Genomic DNA, 17,244 nt, shown 5'->3' on the forward strand with positions numbered 1-17,244 from the left:
CTTCCTCTATGACGTGTTGAGGTTCCATTGTGTTGTAGCCTCCAGGGGAACGATTTCATCCTGTGCATGACCAGTGTTTGATTATATGGACAGACCACATTTTGACAGGCTGTTCTGCTGGGGACTGAACTCGGGCATCCTCGCTTGGAGTCACCCATGTAGAATACCAGGGTCAGATATACCTTGTCAGATGGCTGACAAGGAGCAAGTGGTGGGGTAGAAGGAGTGAGAATTGTCCTGGAAAGCCAGTGTGGTGGTTTGAACATGCTTGGCCCATGGGAAGTGGCACTATTAGGAAGTATAGCCCTGGGCTGGAGAGATGGCTCAGCGGTTAAGAGCACTGACTGCTCTGCCAGAGGTCCTGAGTTCAAATCCCAGCAACCACATGGTGGCTCACAACCATCTGTAATGAGATCTGATGCCGTCTTCTGGTGTGTCTGAAGACAGCTACAGTGTATTTATATATAATAAATAAATAAATAAGTCTTTTTTTTTAAAAAAGAAAAGGAAGTATAGCCCTGTTGGAATAGGTGTGGCCTTGTTGGAGGAAATATGTCATTGTATCGGTGAGCTTTGAGGGCTCCTAGTGCTCAACCTCTGCCCAGGGTGGAAGAGAGCCTCCTAGCTGCCTACAGGAGAGAGTCTCCTCCCGGATGCCTTCAGACCAAGATGTAGAACTCTCATCTCTTCCAGCACTATGTTTACCTGCCTGCTGCCATGCTTCCTGTCGTGATGATAATGGATCGAGCTTCTGAACCTGTAAGCCAGCCCCAACTAAATGCTGTCCTTTTAAGAGTTGCTGTGGTCATGGTGTCTCTTCACAGCAATGAAACCCTAACTAAAGTCAGGAGGGCTGGGAACAGTCTAGATGCCATCTTTAGCATATGTCATCCTGCTGTAACGCTGAGCATCTGTCCTTAGAAAGCGCCACCTTGAAAGCATGGGCTGCTAGGACATGGTGTGCTCTGTGGAGTGCCCTGTGAAGGTCTGCTTTGGCTGGAGCCCAGCTGAGGGCATTGCTCAGCAATGGTGTCACCTAATGTCACCTAATGTCATTCTTATTAGTAATCAGGCAGGATTCATGGCCGGTGGACTCTTTATTCTTGCCAGAGGCTGATACATTGGCCAGACTCGAGAATCATTCTTCAATAATTAAAAGTCTTTATGGCTTGTAGAGGAGGCGAAGCTGGAGAGCCCACTTCGGGCTCCTCCATCTCTTTCCACTCAGTCGGAGTCTGTCACCTGCTGGCTTCAGTGACTTTTCACCTTGGTGTTCGGTCTCTGGGGCTACCAGTTCAACCCCGTCAAGGTGCCCCTCCAGATGTATCCTAGGAAACAGACCAAACAGATTAGAGACGCTCAAGGCTGGCTCCTAAATGGAAACAGCTACTTGAAGCGGTACTGTGAGAATCCTTACCCTGTGGTTTCTACACCCTTCTTATAAGTTCCCAATGGCAAACCGAAGAACAATGCCAGCAAAGTTTCCCTGGGGACCAATAAATTTGTTGAGCTTATTTACAGAGAGGTTCCCAGCAGGAATTTGAGTGACCTTAGAATACCCACACTAGAAGGTTCCCACTAAGCAAGGATGATGGCTTTCCACAGCCACATAGATGGATGCCCCTGCCCCCCACAGTTAGCCTCCCAGTGTCTCTGTTCTAGCATCTCCCAAGGCTACAAAACCACTTTTGATCAGGGCAGAATGGCGTACAAATGGCTTCAAGGAGCAGCTGGACTCTCAGGGGAGGTCTCACATCCTTCTCTATGCAGGGATGTCAACGGTCAGCAAGCTTAATAGTAATGGGCTCTCAGGCCGTTCTGATGAAGACAGTGGGTGCTAGAAGGACCACCTTCTACATCAGCTTGTCTGGAGGGAGCATTTCAGCCTCTTCTAGAGGCCCATGGTGTAGTCCAGGGAGGAAAGAAAGCCTGCCACATTGCCTTCGCCCACTTACCCCCACCAGGGTGGATCCAGGGTTCTAGAAATGGCCCCAGAAAGCAAGCACTCAGCCAGAGTCTCCTACAAGAGAAGAGGAGACAACCAGCGTCATGGAGAAGATGGCGGACAAGACAAGAACACCCAGACTGACTTCCTATTCTCAGGAGAAGCATTGACATTTATTATATTTTTATTTTATTATATATTTCTTACTACTGCACATTGTATGTTGAGCACATTTGAAGAAAGCCAATATAGCATGGTTAAAGGCTGACTCTGAGCCCAGGCTCTGCCAAATTCTAGTTGTGTGACCTTAGCTAAGTTATCTAACTTCTCCAAACCTTGGGCTTATCATCTATAAAGCAAGGGTGGTTGGGGGTGGGGGGTGGGGTGCCATGCAAACGTGAGGCCCTGAGTTCAAATCCCTAGCATCTGCATATAGGCTAAGTGTGGTGGCACTCACCTACAACCAGCGTGGAAACATCGAGTCGCTAAGGGTCACTGTCCTGCCAGTCTAGCCAAGTATGCAAGATCTAAGTAAAGTTGAAGACCCTGTCTTCAAAAGCAAGGTGGGTAGAGACTGAGGAAGATACTGAAGTTTGCCTCTGACCTTCATTCACACGTATTTGTATATTGTGCATATACATGGATATGCACATACAGAGATAGACAGACAGACAGACACAGGTGAGACTCAGACTCTTAAACCCAACTTGTGCCATGTCCTAGCTGAGTGACCTTGGGTGAGTTGTTTATATTCTGTGAGCATCAGCTTCATCATCTATAATGACAGCCTCTCTCCCATGGGGAATAAGCACAGTGCACAATGCACGGGGCCCCTCCACATCTGAGGACTCTGGAACTGGAGAGATGGATCAGTGGGTAAAGGCAGCGTGTAACCCAGTCTGAGGACCTGAGTTCCAAATGGTGGAGTAGAAGCAAAGAACCAATTCCTCCAAGCTTTCTTCTGCTCATCACATGTGCACCATGGCATGTGAGGGCACAAAACACACTCCCATGGGTGCACACACACACATACACACACACAAATGCACACACACACACATGCACACACACATACACACACAGGCACACACACATACACACACATGCACCCACAGGCACACACAGGCACACACACATGTACACACACAAATGCACACACACACATATACACACAGGCACACACACATGCACACACACATACACACACAGGCACACATACATACACACACATACACACAGGCACACACACATGCACACACACATGCACACACACACATGCACACACACATGCACATGCAGGTGTACTTAAATAAATAAATAAATAAGTAAATAAATACATGTAATTTAAAAATTTAAAGAGCTTTACAAACCATGCTTCTTATATAATTCATGTCTCAATTTCCTCGGTCCTTAGGGGCCACGTGGGCAGTTCTAGACACAGCTGCTCACAACCCCTGTCTCCCAACCTCTTCTAGTGCAGTTGAACCCCCAAGCTTTTACAGACTTAAATCTGGCTTAGGCAGCTCTTAAGGGGAACCCCTCTTCACTGGGACGGGCTGAGCATGAGAAAGACTGGGTGAGAGTTTCAAGGTCAGAGCTAGTGCTCCCTGTGAAAATAAAAGATATCAGTCCATTACGTTGTCAAGTGAATACCGGGTGATGAAGCAGTTCCAGACTGCAGATCCTGGAAGACTGTAAAAGTCTAATAGATTTAGGGAAACTGTACCTCAGGGAGCAGATTAAGCAGCCCTCGTCGATGGATCAAAACTGTCTCGGAGCCTCCCTCCCCAAGCAGCTGCAGAATCCTCTAAATGATTGCTTTCTCTCCATCTACCCGGAGATAAATTGTGCTTCGTACATTCACCTTACGGGAGTGGGGCACTGACTCTGAGTGGAGAGGGTACCCTATCTTCCCCTAGATGAGGCAGCCTACCCCCTTGAAAGCCAGATTCCTTCTTTCTTTTTATTTTAAATGATTGGCGGGGAAGAGGACTTGCTCTTCTTGCAGAGGACTGGACAGGTTCCCAGCACCGTGTCAGGTGGTCACAACCTGTAACTGTGGTTCCAGAGGCTCCAACACCTTCTTCCAGCCTCCATGCACAGGCCATGCATACATACCCCCATGCATGTATTGGAGAGGTCTGGAGAGATGGCTTAGCAGTTAAACGACTGGGAAAGGACACCATGCCACACCAAGTTCCTTAGCCCATCTGATGATTTCTCGTCTCTTCAAACACACTAGCTTCATATCCCTGCTGGGCACCTTCAGCTATTCCAAAGAGGCCCTGATGTGTGATGCTTCTGCCTCACTTCCTGAATACTAGACTTAGAGATGCCCACACTATGCCTGGAACACACAGTGCCAGGGTCATACCTAGGGCTTCATGCGTGCTAGGCAAACTCTTGCTTCGATGTAGGTAAGTTGGATCAGACACAGAGTGGAAACCGTGTGAAGATTGCACATACATTTCAAGGAGGGCATCATTTCGTTAGCTTTTGATACAGAAAAGGGGGCATTTAATGATTTAAAAAATAGCAAGAATAACGACTGGTTCAGTGAAATGGTAGACACCTGTAATCCCAGCACTCAGGAGGCGGAGCCGGGAAAGAGATTGTGAGGAAGAGTGTCGGGACTACAGAGGGAACTGAGAACTAACCTCAGCTACAAAATACAATCCTGTCAGACAGACAGACAAACCGACAGAAGAAAGAAAGGAAGGAAGGAAGGAGGGAAGAAAGAAAGAAAGAAAGAAAGAAAGAAAAGCTGGTTTACAACTATAATCCTAGCATTTGGCAGGGCTGAGGCTAAAGGATCCAAAGTTTGAGGTTAGCCTGTGCTACAAAGCAACTACGGGCCAGCCTGGGCCTAGGAGTGAGATATTCTCTCTCTCTCTCTCTCTCTCTCTCTCTCTCTCTCTCTCTCTCTCTCTCTCTCTCTCACACACACACACACACACACACATATACACCCATGCACACATACAGTAGTAGTAGTAGTAGTAGGCTGGGGAGGTGACTCAATGGTTAAGAGAACCTGGTGTACACTTATGAGGACCAAATCCCAGCACCCATTTGCCATACCCGATCCTTATAAGCACTTCACTTATAACCCCAGCTCCATAGGGTGGAGGATGGAGATACGAAGATCTCTGAGGCTTGCTGGCATAGCCAAACAAAGACAAGCCCCAGGTTCAGGAAGCTCCTGCCTCAAAAGGAATTGTGGGCGGGGAAGATAAAGCACAGGGCATCAGACATCCTTTTGTAGCCTCCATGCACATGCATAGGGGCGCTCTCCTCTACACGTGTATGCACACATCACATACACATAGATAAGTAAATCTTAAAACAAAAATGATGACACAATTGGTTCAAATGCTTTTTAAAAATCAACAGACACAGAGGTCGATTTAATATCCCTATTAAAAATATTTTGAGTGTATGGATATTTTGCCTGTGTACACGTGTGTGTCTGGTACCTTTGAAGGCTGGAAGAGAGTCCTTGGATCTCCTTGAACTGGAGTTATAGACAATTGTGAGCTGCCGTACAGGTGCTGGGAACTGAACCCAGGTCCTCTGGAAGAACAGCCTGTGTTTTTACACGCTGAGCCATCTTTCTAGCCCTTATAGCCCCCATTTCTTGCACCCCTAAAGATGAATGTGCTTTCCTAGTCTAAGCAGTCACTGCTCTGAGGCTCTAGGAGGATGCCCTGGTGGTAGCCTTTCATCTATCTCTCCTTCTCACGCATCTTCTGTTACTGGGGATTTAATCTCTTCCTGGAGGAAAGCAGTTCGAACTGAGTGATTTGAATACCCCCAGACACTACATAAGGCACCATGGTGCCCCTCGGGGGCCACACTGTCATTAGCAACATCAATTACAGGGATGCCCCTGACTCTCGTGGGGTCAGGGATAAGCTGCTGTGAGAGGAAAGAGCCTCATCCATCAAGACCCTCACTGGGGCTGGTTCTGTTTGGCATCCCAATGCTCACCCTTGTTTATGTGCACAGTGGAAGCAGGTAAGAAGGAGGCCACCGAGAGAAGACAGGGGCCATTACTCTAGTTCTGTTTCCACATCTGGAAAAGCAGGTGTCCCAGTAATTGCCACCTAACAAGCCACCCCACCCTCAGCAGCCTTCAGCGACAGCCATCTGTTGGGTCTCATTGGTGTTGTGGGCTCGCATTTTGGGTTGGGCTCAGTTGAATTCTTCTGCCTCCATGTGGCTTTGACTGAGCCGTGCAGTGTACAGATTGGCTCACAGGCAGGGTGTGCTGCAAGGTCCAATGCAGCTTCTGTGCTGTGTTGTTGGAGCTTCATTGTGAGGACGGGAAACGGGGGGTAGTAAGCATGGGAGCACCATCATGTTGCCTCCACCATTACATCAACCCCACAGTCATCATCACCGTTGTCCGCCATCATTTCTACCATCACTTCTCCTATCATCTCCCTGCCCCACCACCATCCATTATCACCAGCCCTGCTGCTTCTCCTGTGAGCACCACACCACCTCCACCATCGTGTGGGATACGCATGTGACCATTTCATGCGTGGTGGTCTGATGACATCGGACCATTATCATGGTAGCTCAAAGGCCTGGGGACAGTGCTTGTGAGCCATTTTCAACGACTATGCATATCATTTTCCTATAAGTCATTTGCTAAAGTAGCCACAGGCTAGCCCAGATGCAAGGGAAGGGTCTGCTAAAGAATCTGTAGTCAGGCTAGGAAATGCCTCAGTGGACGTAAATGCTTACCGTACAATGATAGGGATCAAAGTCTGGATCCTTGGAACCCATGAGAAAGCTATACAGGCTCACCAGCTGAGGCATCACAGCACTCAGGAGGCAGAGATAGGCTATCCCCAGGAAAAGCTGGGTAGCCAGACCAGCCTAATCAACCGACGAGCTTTGGGTTCAGCTAGAGACCCTGCTTTAGTAAATGAAATGGAAAACAATGAAGAAAGACGCCCAGCACCGACTTCAGGTCTCCACATGCACACATTCACCATGCACACACGTATGCTCTCACAAATGAACACACATGCACACATGCACCACACATACATACATAGAATGAGAAGAAAGATGATGAGGATGAGGAAGAGGAGCTTCATGCAATTACTGGAGAGCTGGTTCTGCGAAGACTGTTGGGGTCCGGACCTGAAGCACACTGCTAAACTGTGGACAGAAAGGCTAGCAAATAAACGTATTCAAAAATCATTAAGAATCAGTTAGCCAGGGGCCAATGACTCTGCCTCAGAAAAAATAGTGATTGAGGAAGACACCCAACATTGGCCCCTGACTTCAACATGTATGTGCACACATGCCTACGTACCTGTACATACACACCCAAATGAACATACACAATATATCACACACACACATACACATAAAAAGTAAATATAAAATAATAAAGTGAATACATTTTCAGCTGCAATCAAGTAAGAGTCTCTGTTTAGCCTCCCTACTTTGTGAAGAACTAGCAACCTCACCTCTCTTAACCATAGAACTGTTTATCTAAAGTTGCGGTGCCCCTTACCTGTGGAAAACAAGGCATAGAAGTTTTGGTCTTGCTCTTGGTAAAGGAGTGCAACTCTTCCCGAGGACTGACATTCATCTCCCTCCCAGCACCCATGTCAGGCAACTCACAACCATGTATAACCCCAGCTTCAGAGAACCCAATACATCTTCTGGGTCCCAGGGCCCCTGCTCTCACATGTGAGAGTGTGCACACATGTGCGCATACACACACACACACACACACGTGCACACACACGCATGTCCACAGATACACACATGCACACACACGCATGTGCACAGATACACACATGTGCACACACACATGTGCACACATATGCACACACACACTTGAAAACAAAATAAATCTTTGAAACAACATTCATCAACTACGCGCGAAGCTCTGGTCAAACGTGTTGATGAAACAAAGCAATAGTCCATTCTTACCCATAACTTTATTTTTTCTTCTTTCTTCAAAAAATTTTTTTACAAAGAAACAAAGCATTAGAAGTGAAAATGTCAGCTTTAGGCTCAACACTGCTTCCCTCATTCCTCAGCCTTCCCCAGAGGCAGCTAACTCCCATCATAAATTTGATAAAATTCATTAAATTCTTGGTTTTATATTTTACTACATGTATGTGTGATCATAAATAATGTATGGTGTTATGTGCATTTTAAAAATTTTGCAAATGGCAGCATATTTTCTAAAACGTTTGTTTTGTTAGATTGATTCATTCTGACAACACAAGGGTGTACATTTTTTTTTAAAGCAGGCTCAGGGCTAGAAAGACAGACAGCCCAACAGCTAAGAATGCTTGCTGCTAATGCAGAGGACCTGAGTTCAGGTCAAGCATCCACATGGAGTGGCTCACAAGTGCCTGTGACTCCAGAATCAAGAAATCTGACGCCCTCTGCTGGCTTCCATGGGCACCTGCACACATGTGCACACGATTAAAAATAAACATTTGAATGCAAGAAGCAGGGTTTTGTTATATAGCTCAGGCTAGCCCCTGTCTCCACCTCCTGACTGCTGAGATTATAGCTGTGCACCATGAACCTAGCTCAGTCTAACTTTAAGCTGACTTCCCATCATATGTAGATGCCACATTTCCTTTTTCTCTTGTCTAGCACTGAAGACTTCCTTTTCGTCCAGATCCTCCTCCAGCAAACTGTTAAGTTGCTCATAGCACAGGCACTGGGGTTCCTCTGGTGCATATACCTGGATAAGAAATCACTCTTCTCATTTTCCGTTTTATTGCATACTGCTAAAGTTTTCTCCAAAGCAGATGCACCAATTTGCAATCCTCCAGCAATGTATGACAACAGCTCCTTGGGGTTTCTCTACGCCTTCCCAGACAGATACTATTCATTGTTTTACATGGTTGTTTTATTAACCTCATTGGTGAAAATATTTAATCCTGTTATAATTTTTATTATCCAGATCACAGCTACAGTCAATCATTCCTTCCAAGTATTAGCTGACAATATATTTTTCCTGTGTTGGGTTCCTTACTCACTTTTTTTATTGGGTTATTTATTTGCGTTTTTCTCTTTGTTTCTAGAATGTCTTTGCATGCTCAGGGTGCCAGGTCTTTGTATACCATATTCAAGAATCTTTTTGCTGTTGTATGTATTTCAAATACCTCCACACAGTCCTAGGCCTATTTGATCTTGTTCCTACAGCCTAGTAGTACAGGAGGGTCACATTTATAATTCTGTTGTGGGATTCAGTTGTCTGATCTCCAGAAATCCTTTCCTACCAGTTGGATGACATAAATATCTCCTATCTGTTGTTCTATGTCTTTAATTTCCATCACTTTCCTCACTGTAGCCCAAAACATCTGACCAAAGCAACTTAAGGAAGGTGGAGGCAGGAGCGTAGGCTGCTGGTCACATCACGCCTGCAGTCAGGAAGCAGAGAGAGGAATTCTGGGGCTGGGTTGCTTTCTCCTTTGTATTCAGTCTAGGAGTCCAGCTGGTGGGATGGGGAAACCTACACTAAAGGTGGTTTTTCTGACTCAGTTAATTAAACGTCTCTGGGAACATTCTCAAAGCTTTACCCAGATGGTGATTCTACGATCAGTCTAAACCCAGCCAGGTTGGCAATGAAGATTAAGCATCAATATGTTTTAGAATTCCCCTTCTTGTAATTAGTTTTTAAATCCCTAACGCTCACCTTGGGGAATGGTCAGAAACGGCCATTCAATTTTGCCCGCGTGGGAAGCCGTATGTCTTCACTGTCTTACTCCATGAGCTCAGTAGCCTTTCTCCACGGATTGGTTTTAATCGACACACAGTAGAACAATCCTCTGTGAGTTCTAGGCCACCCAGAGCTATAAAGTAAGACCCTGTCGCATATAAACAAATAGCACACGTTGTTTTAGATAAATAAAACGCCAAATGACGTTGCTTTTAACGTAAGTGGGGGTTTTGCTCTGCTTTGTTCTGTTCTGTTTTGTTTTTGAGACAAGATCTCACCACACAACCCTGGTTGGCCTTGAACTCTCTATGTAGACCAGGTTGGCCTCGAACTCTCAGAGAACCACCTGCCTCTAAAATAAGGAGTTAGTGCGATTGGTTCCATTGACTTTCAAATATCACAATATCTACCTCGCTCAGCCTTACATTCCTGTGATGATCCACAATTTCTTTTGCTGCTGTATTTGCATATCGCTAGAGTCAATGTGTTAGTGTTTTGCTGAGGACGTCTGTACCTGTGCTATTTGGGGTGTTTCTTTTCTGATGTTGTCTTTTTCTGGTTTTGCTATCAGTATAATGACAGGCTCATAAGACGATTCGGGAAATGTTCCTTCCCCTTCTGTAGCCTGAAAGAGACTGCTTAGAATGGTGTTATTCATTCTTTAAATAAATGGCAGAAGTCATCAGTGCACTGTCTGAGCCGGGAGCTTTCTCCCTTTCTTTTTTTCCCCTTGATGTGGAACTATTCAGGCTACTCTTTCATCGTATGTGAGCTTTGGTGTTTTGTGCAGTTTTTCATTTGTATTTTAGAATCGGTCCCCTGCACAGAAACTTTTGAATATACATACACATATGCATATGCAAACACACATATATACACATACACACATATGCACACATACACAGACATACACAGATACACACACATACATACACACATACATATACACACACATATACACACACAGAGATATACATATACACAGACACATATAGACATACACACAGAGGCATACACATACACACATATGTACACATACACACACATATACACACACATACACACAGACATGCACATAGACATGCACATATATACACACATACATCTACACATACATACACATACATACACACATACACACAGACATGCACATATATACACACATACATCTACACATATATACATATACATACACACAGACATGCACATATATACACACATACATACACACATACACACAGATATGCACATATATACACACATACATCTACACATACATACACATACATATACACAGACATACACACAGACATACACATACACACATACATATACATACATGTACATACATATACATCGGTTTTTGTTTTCACTGTTGATGGCTGGATTTTTTTAAAAATATTGATTGTTTTTGTTTTTTGAGACAGGGTCTCACTCTCTAGTCCAAGCTGCTGGAGGTTCTTGGTTTACTGAGACAGGGTACTTGCTATATTAGGCTGGTCTCAAACTTGTGATCCTCCTGCCTCAGCCTCCACTACAATTGCAGGTGGACACTCGCTTCAATTGTTTTTCATATTCTCTTAGTAACCTCTTGATGTCTGTGGGTTCAAAGTGTCATGTCCCCTTTCAGTCCTGGTATTGCAAACCTAACCTCCTCTGCTTTGAGTTTTACTGGGATAACTCTTTGATAGATGTTTACCAACTTCACCGATCTTCATAGAACAACAACACGGGGGTTCATTTTACTTTTTTAATTTCACCTTATTTCAATTCTATACTATTATGTTTCCCTTTGAGTTTTACCGTGTGTGTGTGTGTGTGTGTGTGTGTGTGTGTGTGTGTGTGCGTGTGCGTGTGCGTGTGCGTGCGCGCGCGCTGCATAGGTGCAATTCCCTGAGGAGGCCAGGAGAGGGAGCCAGACGCCCCTGAAGCTGGAATCAGGCAGTTGGGAGCTGGGTGCTGGGAACCCTACTCAAGCTCTCTAAAAGAGCAGCAAGTGCTCTTAACCCCTGAGGCAGCCTCCAGCCCTGATGTGTTCTCCATTGTGCCGGCATCAAATGTGCTTTTTTGTTTGTTTATTTGTTTTGCTTTGTTTTGCATTTTGAGACACAGCTTCTCTGTGTAGCACTGGTTGTCTGGAACTCACTCTGTAGACCAGGCTGGCCTCAAACTCAGAGACCCATCTGCCTCTGCCTCCCAAGTGATGGGATTAAAGACATGTACCACCACTGTCCCAAACTTACTTTTTTGTTTGTTCATTTCCTTTCTTCTCTTTTGTTTATTTATTTTGGTGGTGCTATTGTTTTGTCCGTTTGTTTTGTTTGTCTGTCTGTTTGTTTGTAAACATAGAGTTGTACTGTGTAGCTCTGGGCTGGATGGCCACTTGCACTCACCCGCTTCCACAGCAGATGCACTGTGATTAAGCACCTTGGATTACACTCCTCGCACAGTATCTCCTCTACCATGACGACTATACACTTCCCTAAAAGCAGAGCTGAGATAAACCCTTGCTCCTTTAAGTAGCCTCTTGTCGGTAGTGTTTAAAGAGTGACTGATACAGATTGTCTGTGTGGAATATAGCAATGATGGAGCTGAGTGGCTACTAAGATACATGCCACTTGGTTCCTTTAAAAATCTATTTGTGTGTATGTGCAGGGAGTAAAGGGGGAGAGGAGAGGGGGGAGGAGGGGAGGGAAGAGAAGAGAGAGGAGAGGAGGGGAGGGGAGGGGAGAGGGGAGAAAGGAGAGAGGGGAGAGAGGAGAGAGGGGAGAGGGGAGAAAGAGAGGGGAGAGAGGGGAGAGGGGAAAAGGGAAAGGGGAGAGGGGAGGGGAGAGGAGAGGAAAGGGGAGAAGGGGAAGGGAGGGGAGAGAGGAGGGGAGGGGAGGGGAGGGGAGAGAGGAGAGGGGAGAGGAAGAGAGAGAGATTCACATTGGATGTCAGAGGACATCAGCGGCTGGTCTTGCATTCTACCACGATCAGAACAGAGCCTCTTGTGATCTGCTGCACTTTGTGCCAGGTTAGTTGACCCAAGAGTTTCCAGAGATCTCTCCCTCCACTTCCCGTTTCATTGCAGGAGTCCTGGAGCTGCAGACAAGCACCACCACGCCCAGCTTTAAGTGCATTTTAGGGGCCCAAACACGGGTCCTCATGCTTGTGTGGTAAATGCTTTCCCCACACAACTATCTTCCCAGCCTCTATTTGGTTCATAAGAAAACTTAGAAGCCTACAACCCCAGTGCCTGGGAGGTAGAAAGAAGAGGATCGTGAGCCCGAGTTTACACATCAGCAAGACTGTCTCAAAACAAAAACAAAAATCCCAATCCCCAGCCCCAAACAAACAGAAATGCAGAAACATTGTAGGAGATTTAGACTTCACATCTGCTCCTCCCCTTGAGTAAGTCACCCATCTTCCCTCTGGTTTGCCAGCACACTCCAGTTCCAAAGCTCATCTCGGTGGCTGAAAACCAGCTGGTGCTCAATAAATACTTGAATAACTGAGCCAGAGAGCAAATGGGTATTTGGCAAGGTGGCCTCTTCCAGCAAGAACTCTGAAAATGCATGTTGCCTGTGAAGGCGGGGACTCTGTAGTGTTCCTCCAGGGTCTGGAGCTCTGTGCTCTCGTGGAAGACCCTCAAGTGCTCATTGGACTGTTTATTTCCTCAACATTGGCGATCGTTTTCTCGGTTTGCATCCTAGCAACCAAACCGGGAAGATGGAGAGAAGAGGTGTTTCTCTTCTGTCTTCTGTGCCTTCAGACAGACGCCCCCCCTGAACAGAAATGGTCCCTGTCTTGGAATGGTGTTGATCGGAACAGGAGTGTTGGAAGTGTGGCCATCGACTAAAGTGTGACCACGATCTTTTCCATGCAATCCTGGCAGCACACACAGTCCTTAGCCCATAATGCTCAAGTCTCATGTAGCAGCCAGCCAAGACTTTCAAATGCTCAAATTCGTTTCACCCCTGTCTTAGTAAGTGTTTTATTGCTGTGAAGAGGCACCATGACCATGGCAACTCTTACAAAGTCAAACATTTAATTGGGGCTGGTTAACAGCTTCAGAGGTTTAGTCCACTATCATCATGGCAGGAAATATGCTTATATGAAGGCTGACATGGTGCTAGAGAAGGACCTGAGAGTTTTATATCACGATCTGCAGACAGCAGAAGGCTGCCACACTATGCCCAGCTTGAACATTTGAGACCTCCAAGCCTTCCCCACCCTTCTTTCTTTTTTTTAAAAAAAGGTTTATTTATTTTATGTGTATACTGTAGCTGTCTTCATGCACACCAGAAGAGGGTGTCAGATCCCATTACTGATGGTTGTGAGCCACCATGTGGTTGCTGGGAATTGAACTCAAGACCTCTGGAAGAGCAGCAGTCAGTGCTCTTAACCACTGAGCCATCTCTCCAGCCCCTCTTCCCCACCCTTCTAACAAAGCCACATCTACTCTAACAAGGCCACACCTCTTAATAGTGCCACTCCCTATGGGCCTACGCAGGGCATTTTCATTCAAACATGAGTCTATGAGAGCCATTCCTGTGCAAACAACCACAATACCATATATGTCTATGGGCATCTAAAGATACTGCTGTCAAGCATCTTGACATAGCATCTACCATGTAAGATGAGTAGTTCTCACTCTTCACCCATCAAGAGTCTAGTGGGCTGGAGATGTGGTTCTATTAGGAGTGCTGGCCTAACATGAAGTTCTGTCCCCAGCTCCATTTAAACAAGAATGTGGAGGTACACACCTGTAATCCCAGCCCGGAAGAGGTAGAAGTCAGTGAATCAGGAGTTCAAGGTCATCCTCAGCTACATAAAGGCATGCACAGTTGGAGGAAAGCTTGAGGCATGTACAGCTCTGTCTTAAAATATAAACAAAAAGAGTAAGATCCAATGTCACCTCCTCCTGGAAGTCTTCCCACGCTCACAATAAAACTACTAAGGACTTCTGAATAATATTCCAAAAAAGTATGACCCATTTTCCAAACCTTTGTAGCAGCTTGTCTCCACTAACAAACAGATAAAGAACAAGGTTAGGGATCCAGAGTCTGAGATATAATCTTGCCTAAGCTCTTCAGCATCCTAAGTATTTTTTTATGTGTGCATGTGTGTGTACATGTGTGGGCGTGTGTGTGTGTGTGTGTGTGTGTGTGTGTGTGTGTGTGAAAGAGAGAGGGGGAAGCATTCTAGTTCTTTGTACATACACATGTGTGCACATGAACATGTGTGTTGTGCACATGAACATGTGTGTGTGTATGTTTGAGATGGCCCACATGTGCAGATTAGAGGACAACTTGCTTGAGTTCGAGTTCTCCTCCTACCACGTCGGTCCCAGGGATTTGAACTCAGGTTATCAGACTTGGTGGCAGTTACCTTCTCTTGCTGAGCCCTCTCACAGTCCCCTCCTCAGTCTTCTTACCACCAGCTTAATTCTCGGTCTCCTTAGGAGTAATTGAGACTTCTCCATCCTGAAGTTTTCACTATCTCTCTTCCTACAGCCCAATTGCTCATGCTGCAACACCCATGGGATGCACTCTGTGGTGCTGGCAATCGCTCAAGTTTGCACACTCACAATTACCCATATTTTAGATTTCTTGGCCTAGAGATATTTTAAATTTCCTCAAGAGAAAAGACCACATCTTTTTACAAGGACATAGAGGAAGCTTCTGGAGGTCTGGGAATATCCTATACGTTTGCGAAGGTGGTGGTCATATAGATGAACTCATATACCAACACCCACTGAACTTGTAGTAGTTAACTTTGACTGCCAATTTTATTAGATTAAGAAAGGCTTAGGGGTAGACCAAGAGCATGGCCCTGTGAGAACCCGAGTTCATGTTCCAAGAACACTCGAAAAGATGGACACAGTAATATGCCTATAACCCCTGAGTCACAGTGAGGTGGGAGGTGGAGACAGGAGAATCCCTGGAAGCTGTGGGCCAGCTAGCCTGGCATACGTAGAAAACAAGAGGAGCTGTCTTAACCAAGGTGGAAACCGAGGATAGACACCTGGGGCTTTCTCTGATCTCCACATGTGTGCCACAGGATACACACAACAATACACACATAAGTAAATATGTGCACATACACAAAAACATACATGTGTGCCATAGGATACACACAATGGCACACATGTAAGTAAATATGTGCACATACACAAAAACATACATGTGTGCCATAGGATACTCACATCAGCACACATGTAAGTAAATATGTGCACATACACAAAAACATACATGTGTGCCACAGGATACACACAATGGCACATGCATCAGTAAATATGTGTACATACACAAAAACACACAGGCACATCATCCACACACAAGAAAAGTAAAAGGAGTACCCAGGGCATTAAGGAAGTGAACTTTTGTGTGTATCTGTGAGGGCTTTTCCAGAGAGAGTTAAGTTGAAGAGGGAAGTTGCCTGCTGATTGTGGACAGCTTTATCCCATGGCTGAGATGCTGGACTGACTATAAAATAAAGGAAAGAGGGTGTGGTTGGTGACACATCGCTATATCCTCAGCCCTTGAATGCAGAGACGAGAGGCGCAGCACAACTTTTAGACCGGTGTGAGCTACATAGTAGGCTCCAAACTAACCTGTGTTTTATAGGGAGACCTGGTCTCTTTTAAAGGTGGACGGAAACCTGCTGCGATAGTCAATGCTGTCAAGTTGACGGAATCTAAAATTACCTAGAAGATGAGCCTCTGGGTGTGTCTATGGAGGATGATGTTGGCCACAATAGTTGATGTGAGAAGATCCATCTTAATTGTGGATGGGACTATTCCCTGGGCAAGGGATCCTAACCTGTACACAATGAAGAAGGAAAGATGAGAACCCACATACACTCACTGCTCCCTGTTTTCAGATTGTGGATCCAATGGGACCAACCAGACTCCTGCTGCTCCCACCGTGCCTCTTTACTGCCATGATGAACTGAACCTTGAACTGTAAGCCAAAATTAATCCCTCCTCCCTTAAGTTGCCTTTGTCTGGGTCATTTCTCACAGCAACAGAAAAGGAACTAAGACACCAGCTGAGCCCTGGTGCCCTCTTTCCTTGATTCCTGTCTGTCGAGATGTAAGCAAGCAGCCTCACACTCCTGCAAGCTTCTTCCTCACACTGTATCCCCTCAAACTGTGAGCCAAGTGAGCTCCATCCTCCCTTAAGTTGCCTCTTACGAGCCATGTGGCTGAAAAACAACCAACACAGCACTTTCAGCATTTTGTTGTGACTCGACAACATCTAAAGGATAATGGTGACGACGTGGTGGCATGTTGAATCCACTCACCATATCTAGTGAGTGGGAGCATTGAGTACAGTATTGATCAACGATGCCGATGATGACGGTGACGCTGTCCAGGACGACTGAACGTCTGTGTGGGTTCTGTGCGTGCTACTGTACAGGTGTAGAGGTAGGAGGACAACTTTTGGGAGTCAGTTCTCTCCTCCCACCTTGGGATCTGGGGCTCAGAGTCAAGACCTAAAGTTTTCAGACTTTTACTCACTGAGCCGCCTTACCCACTAAGCTGGCTCATGTTCGTCATTTTATCATCACACTGATGAATGAGTCTAAGTGCCATTATA

General features: G+C 45.7%; 1 long non-coding RNA gene across 1 annotated transcript in view; it reads right to left on the reverse strand.

Moving 5' to 3' along the window:
- Window positions 1-1,091: 1,091 nt before the first annotated feature.
- Window positions 1,092-17,244, reverse strand: part of LOC120095893 (uncharacterized) — a 28,586-nt gene continuing 12,433 nt past the window's right edge. Inside the window, exons 3-4 of the long non-coding RNA XR_005491817.2 lie at window positions 1,956-2,020; window positions 1,092-1,328 (exon numbers count right to left, since the gene is read on the reverse strand). This is a non-coding gene — a long non-coding RNA (uncharacterized LOC120095893). The remainder of the gene's footprint in view (window positions 1,329-1,955; window positions 2,021-17,244) is intronic.

The sequence above is a fragment of the Rattus norvegicus genome, chromosome 12 (genome assembly GCF_036323735.1).
Source record: "Rattus norvegicus strain BN/NHsdMcwi chromosome 12, GRCr8, whole genome shotgun sequence".
NCBI lineage: Eukaryota > Metazoa > Chordata > Mammalia > Rodentia > Muridae > Rattus > Rattus norvegicus.